Source organism: Nuphar pumila, chromosome 8 (genome assembly GCF_984573655.1).
Source record: "Nuphar pumila chromosome 8, dmNupPumi1.hap1.1, whole genome shotgun sequence".
NCBI lineage: Eukaryota > Viridiplantae > Streptophyta > Magnoliopsida > Nymphaeales > Nymphaeaceae > Nuphar > Nuphar pumila.
This window is the reverse complement of record NC_143256.1, coordinates 79892039-79905062: the sequence shown is the minus strand read 5'-3', so window position 1 is coordinate 79905062 and position 13024 is coordinate 79892039. Positions and strand designations below refer to the sequence as shown.

At 33.7% G+C, this 13024-nt stretch overlaps 1 pseudogene; it reads left to right on the top strand.

The window, feature by feature from the left end:
• Nucleotides 1-1519: 1519 nt before the first annotated feature.
• Nucleotides 1520-2520, top strand: LOC149829994 (signal peptide peptidase-like 1 pseudogene; annotated as a pseudogene).
• The last annotated feature ends 10504 nt before the right edge of the window (nucleotides 2521-13024 follow it).

Here is a 13024-nt window from a genome sequence, read left to right as displayed (position 1 = left end):
TTCCTTCTTTCCTCCTGTTTTTCTTTCTCTGTTTCCTCCTCCTTTTCTTCCCCTTTTCCTGGAGGGTTTAGGGTTGAGGCAACATCAGACGACCTTTCTTAAAAAAAAAAGAAAATATTTTTATGATTTTAAAGGGTTTAAAATCTAAGTTAAACAAAATATAAAGGAGGATTTTAAAAATAACGAATTTAAAAAGAGATTTTTGCAAAATGATGGTTGCTTTCAAAAGATTTTTCTGAAAAGGGATTTTTAAGCTAAAAGAGGCTTTTAAAAAGGAGGTTTCTAACATCGATTTGTATTTTTTCTTTTTCTGTATTTTGTGTTTTTTTGTATTTTTGAAATAAACTCTAAAAACTGAAGGAAAATAAAGGGGTTTACAACTTTTTTTTATATATTTTTGAGAAATATTTACGAAATAAAGATTTTTCTGAGAATTCGGGTTCGATTGCTTCAGAAAACGGATTTGGATTCTGGTTTTGAAGAAATATTTGAGTTTTGAACCTCGAATGGAGAAACACAGAGTGAGTGGATCCAAATGGATACTGAATGGACTGTCTGAGCCTTTTAGAAATTATTTTGGTATTTTTGTAAAATTGATTTTGAAAATTGGATAACGAAGCTCAGATTGGAATTCTAGCACTGTATTCGGATATGAAATTGAGTCAGATATATAATATGAATTTGGATTTCAGTGAATATGAGAAATAACTGAAATTTGGATTAAAAATGACTCAATTTATTCAGAAAGATAAGGTCAGAGACCAAGAGGGAAATTTTATAAAATTTTGAAAAATTTGGGGTGTTCACACCATCCCATCTCATTGCATCGTGTTTGTTCAAATTTCCCCTGCATTTAGTGACATTGAACCTGCACAACAAGTATCTAGCATCATCTAGTAATTTCCTGTTTTGTGCATCAAGGTCTCACGCATTCTATTTTTTGTTCAGCGTCATCTTGCATCTGTCCATGGCATCATCGTTTTAGATTTCTGTCCATTGCATTTTTTTTATCCTCTGCATTTTATAGCATTTGCATTGGTATCTTTTTCATCAACATTAATATATCAGTGTACCTGATTTCCTGGATCTATGTGATAGTGGTCCTTGCAGTTTATATAGTTTGTGTCCTATACTAGAGAAAGGTATGCTGCAAAGGAGTACATATGTTACCGAGCTATTCAATCCTTTGTCATAATCTTTGTGATTTTAGTTTTTGTCCTCTTGCTGAAGCTCACTAGTTTCAAGATTGTTGACATGCTTACAAGTCTGTTGGCGCTCATCCCCACTGGATAAGGCTTGATATCAATAGCCTTGGTGCTTAGGCCCTTGCTGGGGAAAACTCTTGTGTGGAATACTATTGCTGCTCTGGCTCGCCTATGTGATATATTTTTCGGTATGATAGTCATGGCTCCCACAACCCTCCTATCTCGGTTGCCTTGCTTCCACTCATTGCACGATTTATATTCCACAGCGTAGTATCTGCTTTATCTATTACATTGTTTGCTATTATCGCACAACCATGGAGCCACTATGGAAAGTAGCAGAACCATCTTCAATAGCACTTATCTTCATAGTTGTTCTTGTTGCATTTGCCTCTGCTCAATGAACATTGACTTATGGTAAAGAAATGGAGAGGAACCATGATTTTTGGAGGCACCAGTTACTTTCCGCAAGCGCTGATGATTCCACTTGCTAGTCCATGCAGTCTCTTGTTAATGTTTTATCTCTTCTCTTTTGTTTCACACTTGGTTACAACTTTCATTGCAATTGCTTCTACTGTCTCACTCTTCTTTTGCTTGTTACTATATGTATTATATCTCAAGGCACAATTTTCATATCTCATTGTTGTTCGGGTTCTTTTACAAGGACCCAAGAGATACCTGTCTTAGTAAGCTCGGGTATAGTTAATGCTTGGCTTATTTCTGGGTATTGGCTACTGAACAATGTCTTGGGCATTGGCTACTGAACAATGTCTTGGGCATTTCAACATGCATTGCTTTTGTGAGCCATGTTAGGCTGTCTAATATTAAAGTTTGTGTTCTGTTTCTTGTCCGTCTGTTTGTTTATGACATTTTTCGAGTATTCTTTTCTGAGATGTTCTTTGGAGACAAATGTCATGGTGTCTGTCGCTACCCAGCAGGCCTCAAATCCTGTTCATACAGTTGCAGATAGTTGAAATTCACCAGGGCTGCAGTTAATAGCCAAGAAACTCGAGATGCTTGTCAATATTGTTTTTCCTAGGAACTTGATGGGTGGAATTGTTCCTGGTAGTAATGCTAAGGAATTCATGATGCTTGGTCTTGGTGACATGACTATTCCAGACATGCTTCTAGAGTTGGTTTTGTGTTTTTTATCCTCGGAAGACAAGAGATTTTGGCAGTCTGATAAAAATCAGTTATATCAAATGACAAATACATATGGCATGCCCTTTTAGGACATGCGATCAGATTTGTCAGTACCTTAGCTGCTCGAGTTTTTGATAAGGTCTTTTCAGTCTTGCTTGAGGAGTATATCTGCTGACAATAATTTCCCTGTTTCTGCAAGTATCTCCTGTAAGTGTTTTCTGCAAGCATTCCTACGTGTGCATATTAAATTAAGTTTGTAATGTCACATCTTATCACACCTCCTGAACATTATCTGCATATCACTATGGTCACTTCGTTTCTTAAAACTTGTTTTCACCATGCACACACACACTGTGTAGACACACACTATGTGCACATATACTGAGTGCACATACACTATGTGCATATACGTATTGAGTACATATTCATTGAGTATACTTCACTATGTGTATGCACGCAGTAGGCATACTCCCTAAGCTCACCCCCACTATGAACACACTGTGAAACATTTCCACTGTGTACAATCATGTTACTCTCTACACCTTCAAGATCTTGATATGCCTCAAAAAATTACTTCAATATGGCCTATCGGATTGGCCTGATGTGTTGGCTGGAAGTGCCTTGATAGGCTAGCTGAAGTTACTGTAATGTGTTACACTGGAAACATACGGGTTTGCTGTATAATCATTACTATCCGTTGGATGAGATTATCCAAATGGGTTGTCTGGAGTTACTGTGGAACACGATTCAGACACTGAATTTTCAATTTACTGCAAAATGCATACATGATTGGCTTGAAGTTAGGCCTTTGATTTGCTGTGCATGGCATTGCAACACCGTTACACTCACATTCCCCATATCCACTACACATCATTTCCCCTATGTTACACATCAATATGTGCATTTTACTCATTTCCTGCATACCCCTACAATACCTTTGCACCCTTTGCGGCCTTTGCACTCACATGTCATCCACTTGCATAGTATCATTACCTCATCATTTTATTTGCATACATTTTTATCTATATTATCTTCAGCATAGTTAGTCATTCTTCATTTATACACCTGTATCTAAGCATATTAATTATCATTGGCATGGCATTGGTTAAGTTCACAGTGTATCACTCATAGCAAGTATCTCAATTAGCTTTGGTCTGCATCGGTCTGCCAGAACCACTTAGTGTCCAGATATTAGTATCATGTATGCCACTGAATCTGCTATGAATCCACAACAGAACTTTTTTTTTGCATTTGTTCAACCTAAAGGCACTTACATTCACAGCATACCACTCAGTCGCATTACCATGTGTTGTAGGCCATTCAATTTGCACCTATATGCCCAAATCTTTGTATTCTAGATGTATCTTATTGCCCAAATACCTCACTGAAGTTTGTCAGATTATCACTACTAGTAGACTTTGAACCTACACTTGCCCCTAGTCGCCTGCATATGCACTCTTTATCTGCAAATACATATGCATATGCATTAAAATTTGGTCATAGATCTTGTAGTCGCAGGAATATAGGTATTTTAGCAACCTATACACCTTCCATCTCAATAGTATATACATCTGCACTTAGGTATATGCATATGCATTTCTTATTTAGCATAAGCATCATACTTAGGTAGATGCATATGTTATGACAATGAAGCCGTACACGATACTTCAAGTACAAGGTTTTGATGATGAACAAGTGAATCAACTGCATTTCAGCTAAGGCAATAAAAAAAGATGACAAAAATTGAAGAATTCAATAAAGAATCTTTGAAGACTAGTGTGCAAATGTAAAATTCATTAAATGTCTTAGATTCTTTTAAGAGCCTTACTTAGAGTGCATATTTTGATTGCATTTCACCTAAAAAAATCTTTAAAAAAACTTTTCTAAAAGAACCTTTCATGAAAATTATTTTAGAAAACTCTTTACTTAATTTTTCATGTTTATTAGTTGACCAACAGACTCACCAGTCGACCAACTTTTTCGCGCCAAATTGTTCTAAGCTAAAAAATAAACTTTCTGAATTAGTCGACTAATCGACTCTTAGTCGTCCGAACAAAATATCTGTTTTCTGGAAAATTTAGCAGTAATCGACTGAAGGTTTTATCAGTCGACCAGACAGAATGTTTGTTTTTAAAAAAATTAGCAGCAGTCGACTGAAAGGTTTTTCAGTCTACTGATGATATTATGAGTCAACTAACTTTTTCTTTAGTCAACTAAGTTTCAAACTTCAGATTTTCAAATGGCTCTGTTAAACACATTAGTCGATCGACGGTAACTGTCAGTCTGCTAATATTTGATTTTAGTTGACTAACTACTGTTCCAGTCGACTAATTTTGTTGTTTTCCTTGAAACTTTTAAAAGGTGTATCTTTTCATTTTTCAAGCGATTTGATCATTCAAAAGTGACTATTTTGACACCCTTTCATACCTTCAACGTATGAATTCTTTCAACTATAAATATGAGTGCATTCCACACTAAAAAACATTGAATCATATCAAATTACATTGAATTACAAAGATCAAATTCTTTGCTTTTCACTCCTATTCATTCAAGTATTTGTTTTCTGACTCGCTTGATATTTTAACTCCAGTTTTTCACTCAAATTCCTTTGAGAGATAGTGAATTTGTGAGTTGAGTATTTCAATAACCTTAAAAGCCAATTGCATTCCATTTGCATTCATAAGAAAGGCTCATAGGTTGATTGTAAGTTGATTATTTTATTTTTCTGTAAAAGGAAAGGACTCCTTGGTTTAAAGGAGTTGTTTGCTTTTAGTAGGTTTGTTACTAAAAGTGGGACCAAATTTGGTTTGTTTGTTCTTGTGGTTACACAAGGTTGATAGAAGAAATCTCAAGCGAGTTTTGCTTGGGGAGTGAATGTAGGTTTGGAAGACCGAACCAAGATAAATTTTTGTGTTCTTTGTGTGATTGCTTTGAGAATCTTAAAATCCTTCAAAATTTCAAAGACGTTATTTAAAAGCACTATTCACCCCCCCTCTAGTGTTCGTTGTCTTGATCCTACAACACTTTTATTTGGTATCAGAGCGGGTTTGCTATATTTTGATCTAACCATTATCTAGCATGACAACAACATCATCTCAACACAAAGAAGGATGCTCCTCTGTTCGTCCTTCTCTCTTCGACGAAACAAACTATGGATATTAGAAAGTAAGAATGACAATATTCCTACAATCCATGGATCTCAAAATTTGGAGAGTTGTTTCAGAAAAGTACCAAACACCATCAACTGATTTCAACCTATGGACCAATGAAGAAAAGAAGACTGCTTCACTCAATGCCAAAGCTATGAATGCACTGTATTGTGCCATTGACAAGGTAGAGTTAAATCACATCTCTCAATGTTCCACAATAAAAAAAATTTGGCATACTCTTCTCATTACTCATGAAGGTACGTCAAAGGTAAATGAATCTAAGATTGCTTCTTTAGTTTATAAATTTGAATTGTTTAAAATGAAGCAAAATGAGTCTATATCGGACATGGTAACAAGAATGACAGATATCACTAACACTCTAAAATCCCTTGGAAAAGAATATTCACAAGTGGATTTAATCAGAAAAATTCTAAGGTGTTTAACTCCTGAATGGGAGACAAAAACCACTACAATAGAGGAAGCAAATGATTTAAATACCCTTTCTCTTGAAGATTTGGTTGGTAACTTAATGGCATATGAAGTCCAACTTCATGATAGATAAGAAGAAGAACCCAAGAAGAAATCTCATGCTTTCAAGGTCACTTCTGACTCTGAAGATTCAGAAGAAGATGAAGATATTGCCCTCATCACTAGGCAATTCAAAAGATTCATAAAAAAGGGAAGATTTCAAAGGAAGGTAAATAAAACCGATTCTTCTAATCCTAATGAAGTCAAGTGCTTTAACTGCAAAAAGACAAGATACATCAAGAAAGATTGTCCTTTTCTCAAAATCAAGACTAATAACTAATTCAAGAAGAAAAAGGCATTTCAAGCAAGTTGGGATGATAGTGACTCCTCTTCCGATAAAGAATCTAATGAAGAAGTCACCAACATGTGCTTTGTAGCACAATAAGACTCGATAAGTCAATTTGAGTATGATGATTTATTATAAGCTTTTAATGATTTATATGCTCAATTTAAGAGTCTAGGTTCTAAAAACAAAGAGTTAAAAACTGAAAATTCAACTCTTGACTTTCAAAACAAAGTGTTACTTCAAGAGATAGAAAATCTTAAGAAGGAAAACTCTTGTCAAGCATATGAGATAAAAGAAATTTGAATTAGAACCAATATTTTACAAGAAGAAATATCAAGTTTGAAAAAAAAATCAAATGATCTTCTTTCTATAGTGACTAAGTTCACTAATGGCCAAGATAATCTTGAAAGACTTCTTGGTTCTCAAAGATGCTCAGTTAACAAAACTGGATTGGGATATAGCTTCTTTGATACTCAAAATAGACTAAACTATGTGGTAAAGAATCAAAGACAAAATTCTCAATCATTTGTTCAAAGAACTCAATTTTCTAGTTATAATAAAAATGCATCTAATCATGGTACTTATAAATCTTATAAGCCTAGACATGATTACTTTAGAAATGCTAAATCTTTTTATAGAAAGAATATTTATTCTCAAAGGAAACCAAAATCCAAATGGATATGGGTTCCTAAGACTAACTCTCATAGACCCAAAAATAAAAAGGAGTCAAATGCTTTGTCTTCCAATTTTGTTGTAGGTACACAAAATAAGGAGCAAATGGATCTTGGATAGTGGTTGTTCCAAACATATGACTGGAAGGCCGGAGTTATTTTCCACCCTTCAAAATAAGGATGGAGGAACTGTCACCTTTGGTGACAATAACAAGGGAAAAGTAATTGGTATTGGTAATCCAAAATTTTCCTTGATAGAAAATGTTCTTTTAGTAGATGGTTTAATGCATAATTTATTATACATTAGTCAATTACGTGATAAAGGTTTTCTCGTTTCTTTTAAACATAATTTATGCTTAATTTATGATTTTCATTCTAAAAAGATCATTTTTAAAGGTAAAAGAAGAAATAATGTATATGAACTTTATCTAGATGAGTTACACACTTTTAATGAAAAATATCATATTGCTTTAAATGAAATTCAATGGTTATGACACAAGAGACTTGAACATGTTAACTTTAAAGTAATTTCTAAGTTATCCAAGAATGATCTTGTTAGAGGCCTACCTAGAATACCATATAAGAAGGAACACTTATGTGATGCTTGTCAAATGGGTAAACAAATCAAGAGTTCTTTTAAAGCAAAAGATATAATTTCAATAAAGCATCCTCTTGAACTTTTACATTTAGATCTATTTGGACCATCTAGAATTCAAAGTTTGAATGATAGCAAGTATGCTTTTGTTATAGTAGATGATTATTCTCGTTTTACTTGGGTAATTTTTCTAAAACGCAAAAATGATATTTTTTCTGAATTTTCTAAACTTTGTAGAAGAATTACAAACGAAAAATCTACATCTATTATTATAATTCGTAGTGATCATGATGGTGAATTTGAAAATGAATCTTTTCTAAAGTTTTGTGATTTACATGGTATATCTCACAACTTTGCTTTTCCTAGAGTGGCTCCACAAAATGGAGTTGTTGAAAGAAAGAATAGAACTTTGCAAGAATGTGCTAGAACCATGCTTCAAGATAAAAATTTACCAAAATAATTTTGGGCTGAAGCAGTAAATACAACATGTTATGTTCTAAACTGGGTTCTCATTCGACCATTTTTACATAAAACATGTTTTGAATTATATTATGATCGTATACCAAAGATCTCATATTTCAGAAAATTTGGTAGTAAATGCTTCTTGTTAAATACCAAAGATAATCTTGATAATTTTGATTCAAAATGAGACGAAGCAATATTTCTTGGATATTCTTCGAAAAGCAAAGCTTATCGTGTTTTTAATAAAAGAACATCTTGTATTGAAGAATCTTTACATGTTGCATTTGATGAGAATTATGAGCAGATTATACCTCTAAGCGAAGGAGAAGAAGTCATACTTCAAGAAGAACCTTTGATAGAGAGCACTTCTCAAGAAAATATTCCTCTTCTACTGATTTGGAAAGAAGTTTCCAATCATCCACATGAGCAGATTATTGGAAAAATAAAGAGTGGTGTCCAAACTAGAAGGCAATCGGAAAAATATATTGCAAATATTACTTTCATATCTAAAATAGAACCAAAGAATATCAATGAGGCTTGTGATGATGAATTTTGGCTTTTGACCATGTCTGAAGAACTTAATCAATTCACTAAGAATGATGTATGGGATCTAGTTGATAGACCAAAGGATCATTCAGTAATTGAAACAAGATGGGTCTTCCGAAATAAGCTGGACAAAAATGGCGAAATCATTCGAAACAAAGCAAGTCTAGTAACACAAGGCTATAATCTAGAAGAAGGCATAGATTTTGATGAAACCTATGCACCAGTGGTTCGATTGGAGTCAATTCAAATGATGCTTGCTTTTGCTAGTTACATGAATTTTAAGTTATATCAAATTGATATTAAGAGTGCATTCTTAAATGGACACATCAATGAAGAAGTTTATGTAGAGCAACCTTTAGGCTTTAAAAATGAGAAATATCCAGAAAAAAGTCTACAAATTAAAAAGAGTTTTGTACAGACTCAAATAAGCACCAAGAGAGTGGTATGAAAGACTACAAATTTTTTTAGAACAATCTGGTTTTTCCATTGGTCGAATAAACTCCACTTTATTTATTAAAAATCTAGATTTAGAGATTCTTATTGTGCAAATTTATGTTGATGACATAATATTTGGTTCTACTAATGTTTTTCTTTGTAAAGAATTTGCTAAAGCTATGCAGGAAGAATTTGAAATGAGTTTGATGGGTGAATTGAACTACTTCTTTAGATTTCAAATAAAGCAAGCTGAAGAAAAAATCTTCATCAACAAGGCTAAGTATACAAAAGAACTTCTTAAGAGATTTGGGATGGACTCATTGAAATCAAGAAGAAATCCTATGAGCACAACTACTTCTCTTGACAAAGATGAAAATGGTAAAAATGTAGATACTAAGCTCTACAGAGGGACCCGATACCCCTTGGTTTTGTTTAAAAGAAGCAATCGTTATTTTTACGCCCGAATTGTTTTTCCCCTCTTCAGAAGCCGATCAATCACTCCCTCTCCTCTGAAGCAGCCACACCCTCTACCACCTCTTCCCTCTTTCCTAAAACCCTTGGAAGATTGACATCCCTCTTCCGGTGGACTGCTCCCGCCGATTAATTTGGCCACTAACAGAGACCGTGATCGTGGACGACCTACTGTCCATCATATCCTCCCCGGTGATCAACAGAGCACCGTCCGCATCACACGAAGGCCCCTCCAGTTTTCTTCGGTAGACAACTACTGTCTTCCATAAACAATAGGAGATTTCAATCTCTTGCCGGTCGCACTCCTCCTCGCCGGAACCTTCTTGCCACGACAAAGTGATTCTGCAGCATTGGTTATCTTCCACGATGTCGGACGACATCTTTCTTTCATCGAACGTCATTCTTAAAGCATTAGAAAGCCGACATTAATAACGTCTCTGCTTGTTCCTCTCTGTGACCTTGTCGAATCAACCATTCTCTGCAGCACCGATTCTCTTTGATAGTTTCATTTATTTCATTTTGTTTCTTAATAACGATGCCTCGTCAAAAAACAGTCTCTGCACAAGGTTCCCCTCCATCTACACCACAAGCACATAATGGATTTTCTCTTAGACTACTCGGGAATCTCCATCTATATGATACTTTTGGATCGATTTCTGCACTCCCTATATTAGCCGATCGAAATGTTCTGTTTCACCTATTTTCTTGCTACAATATTAGAGAATTATTCACAGGTATTTGTGATCATTGCAAAAATGTTTCCTCTTGTTTATCTCTTTTCCTTTCTCTTAGCCTTTCTAACCTCTATTCTCCTCTTTTTTTTTGAAGGGGAATATAAAGATAGAAAAAAAGAGAGAAGAGAAAAAGAAAGAAGAAAAAATAACTGTTTTGCAAATGTCTCACTTGACCTTAATTTTGAAAATATTTTGAAATTACTCACCTCCGTTTTTGAAAATTTGCGAGAAAATGGAGAGACGGGATTCGCTCGTCGGTACGAGGTTCGACCGTTCCTGGTGCCTTTACAAGGGGTAATCGAACCAAGGATCGAACTTATGCCTTTTGCTTTGCCTAAATGTTATCAAAGAATTTATTCTAAGTCTAAAATGCATAAAGAATCATACTTGTGTAATGCAAATGAAAGAATGTATGCTTTTGAGAAAATAATTTAGAAATTTTGAGATTTTCCAAGTGATTCTGAAATAAATTTGATAATGGAGTGAAGAAATGATTCAAAGGTTTGAAAAAGTTAGATTTTGAATCTAACTTTAGAATTTAAAATAGATCTGGAAGAAGAGACTGGAAATTCCAAGTCTTGGAATAATCAGATTTTTGAAAATGGATTTTGATTTGAAGAAATAAGGAGAAAAAGAGATTTTTGGAACTTGAGATAGAATTAAAAAAAAAATGAAGTTTCAAAGTCAAAATGGACTTTGAATTTGAATGGATCAATTCTGAAAAAGGAATTCTTAATTTTAGAACCGGAAAGAGGAATTTGAATTTGGATTTAGATTCAAGAAATAGATTTGAAAATGGTTTTTGAAAGTAGGAATTGGAAATAGAACTGGATTTGAAATATGGATTCCTAGATAGAATTTGATCCGAAATCTGGAATCCTAGATGGAATTGGATCTGAAGTCTGGAATCCAAGATGGAATAGGATCCGAAGTCTGGAATCCAAGATGGAATAGGATCCGAAGTCTGGAATCCAAGATGGAGTTGATTCTGAAATCTGGAATCCTAAATGAAATTGGATCCAAAGTCTGAAATCCTAAATGGAATTGGGTTCTAAATCTAGAGTCTAAGATGGAATCAGATTTTGAAAATCCAAATGGGACTTTGAGGATGGATCTGGATTTTAGAAATCCAAATTTGAATTTAAAAGTGGGCTTTTTAAACTTAGAGAAAATTGAATTTTGAGATTCAGAATCAATCTCAAAACCTTGATTTTGAATTGAGAATCAAGACTCAATCTTTATATAGATCTTTAGAGATTTTGAAAGATAAAGAGTAAAGTTGATTTCAAACTTGAGTTCTGAAATCAGAAGATGAATCTTGGAAATTCCAAAGTTTAAATTGAACTTTGAATTACGATCTAGGATATGAAATTGAATTTAAAAATCAAATTTTGAAAATAGAGATGAATTTGAATTTTTAAAGTTGAATTGAACTTTGAATTTAGATTTGAATTTAAAAATTGAAATGAATTTGAAATTTTAAAGTCAAATTGGACTTTGAAATTGATTTTTGAAATAAGATAGAATTTGATAAGATGAGTTTGAACTTATAAATAAGAATTGATTTGAGAAATGAAGAAGATATTTGAGGATTGTCTCAAAATCACTTGGATTTTGAAATAATATAAAAAGAATTTTGAAAATATGATGTAATTCTATCCTAAATGATGAATGAATTTAAAAAAAAAGCATATTTCATTCTTTAAATGAATTGAAATACGATTGAAGATATAATACATTTCTGACTATGGCCATAAAATGTATTATAAGAAAATCTATATTTAAATTCAGATGGAGAATAAAACACATTTTGGTGCCTTTATAGAGTTTAAAATGAAATAAACTCTCAATATATCCTGACTGTGGCCATTGATATATATTTTGAGTTAATTTCAAATTAAACTCTGATAAAGGAAGAAAATATTAAAAAAATATTAAAAAAAAATATGATAATTTTCGAAGGAGATCTAGTGTGGATCCAGTGTTATTCCATAAAAACTGAAAACCATAAGTTTTATTCGCACCTTGACTATGGCCATTGATGCAAATCGTCAACTTAGGATTTAATCACCTTTTATTAGAATGGTGCACGTGCCATTCGTGTATCACCATTGTGGGTTCTTGAGAAAATAAGAGGAAAATAGTATGAAACAAGCAATTTATGATATCTATGATGCTCATACATTCTATCTAAAACTAAAAATATAAAGTTCTCATTAATGTCTAACTATTACAAGGTTTTGAATTGAAATGAAATTCAAATTCTTAAACTGGGAAGGAAAATAGTCTTTTCTACCTAATTCCTGCAAAATCCCAATTAACATAAGGTAAATGAAAGATATTATATCAAAAATACAAATGCATGTGTCTGCACTTACTCTACTTGGAGGATGCACCTACAAATTTCTACCCTTATTCGAAACATACATGGAATATCTGAATGCTAATCAGGAAAATCTTCATAAGAAGGTATAAGCCTTTATCTAGGTGGGGGAGATATCTAGGTTAGGCGGAGGGTGCATGTGCTAATGCTGTATGCAAAGATGCAAGTGAATGATGGTGATAAGGTGGGTGATACATTATGAAAAGAGAGAAACCAAAATCAAGCTCTAGACTCTGCGCCGATTTTGACCCCTTAAACAGTATCATGGGAAACCAGTCCTCCAGCATCATAAGAGGTGATCAATCCACACCAGTCAGGCTGTTTCTCATTGGTGTCGAGTTTCTCCAGACACAATAGTTTGATGGAGGAGGATGGAATAGGCTCCAGCAAAGCTTTTTTTTTATTGGGGTGAACCAACA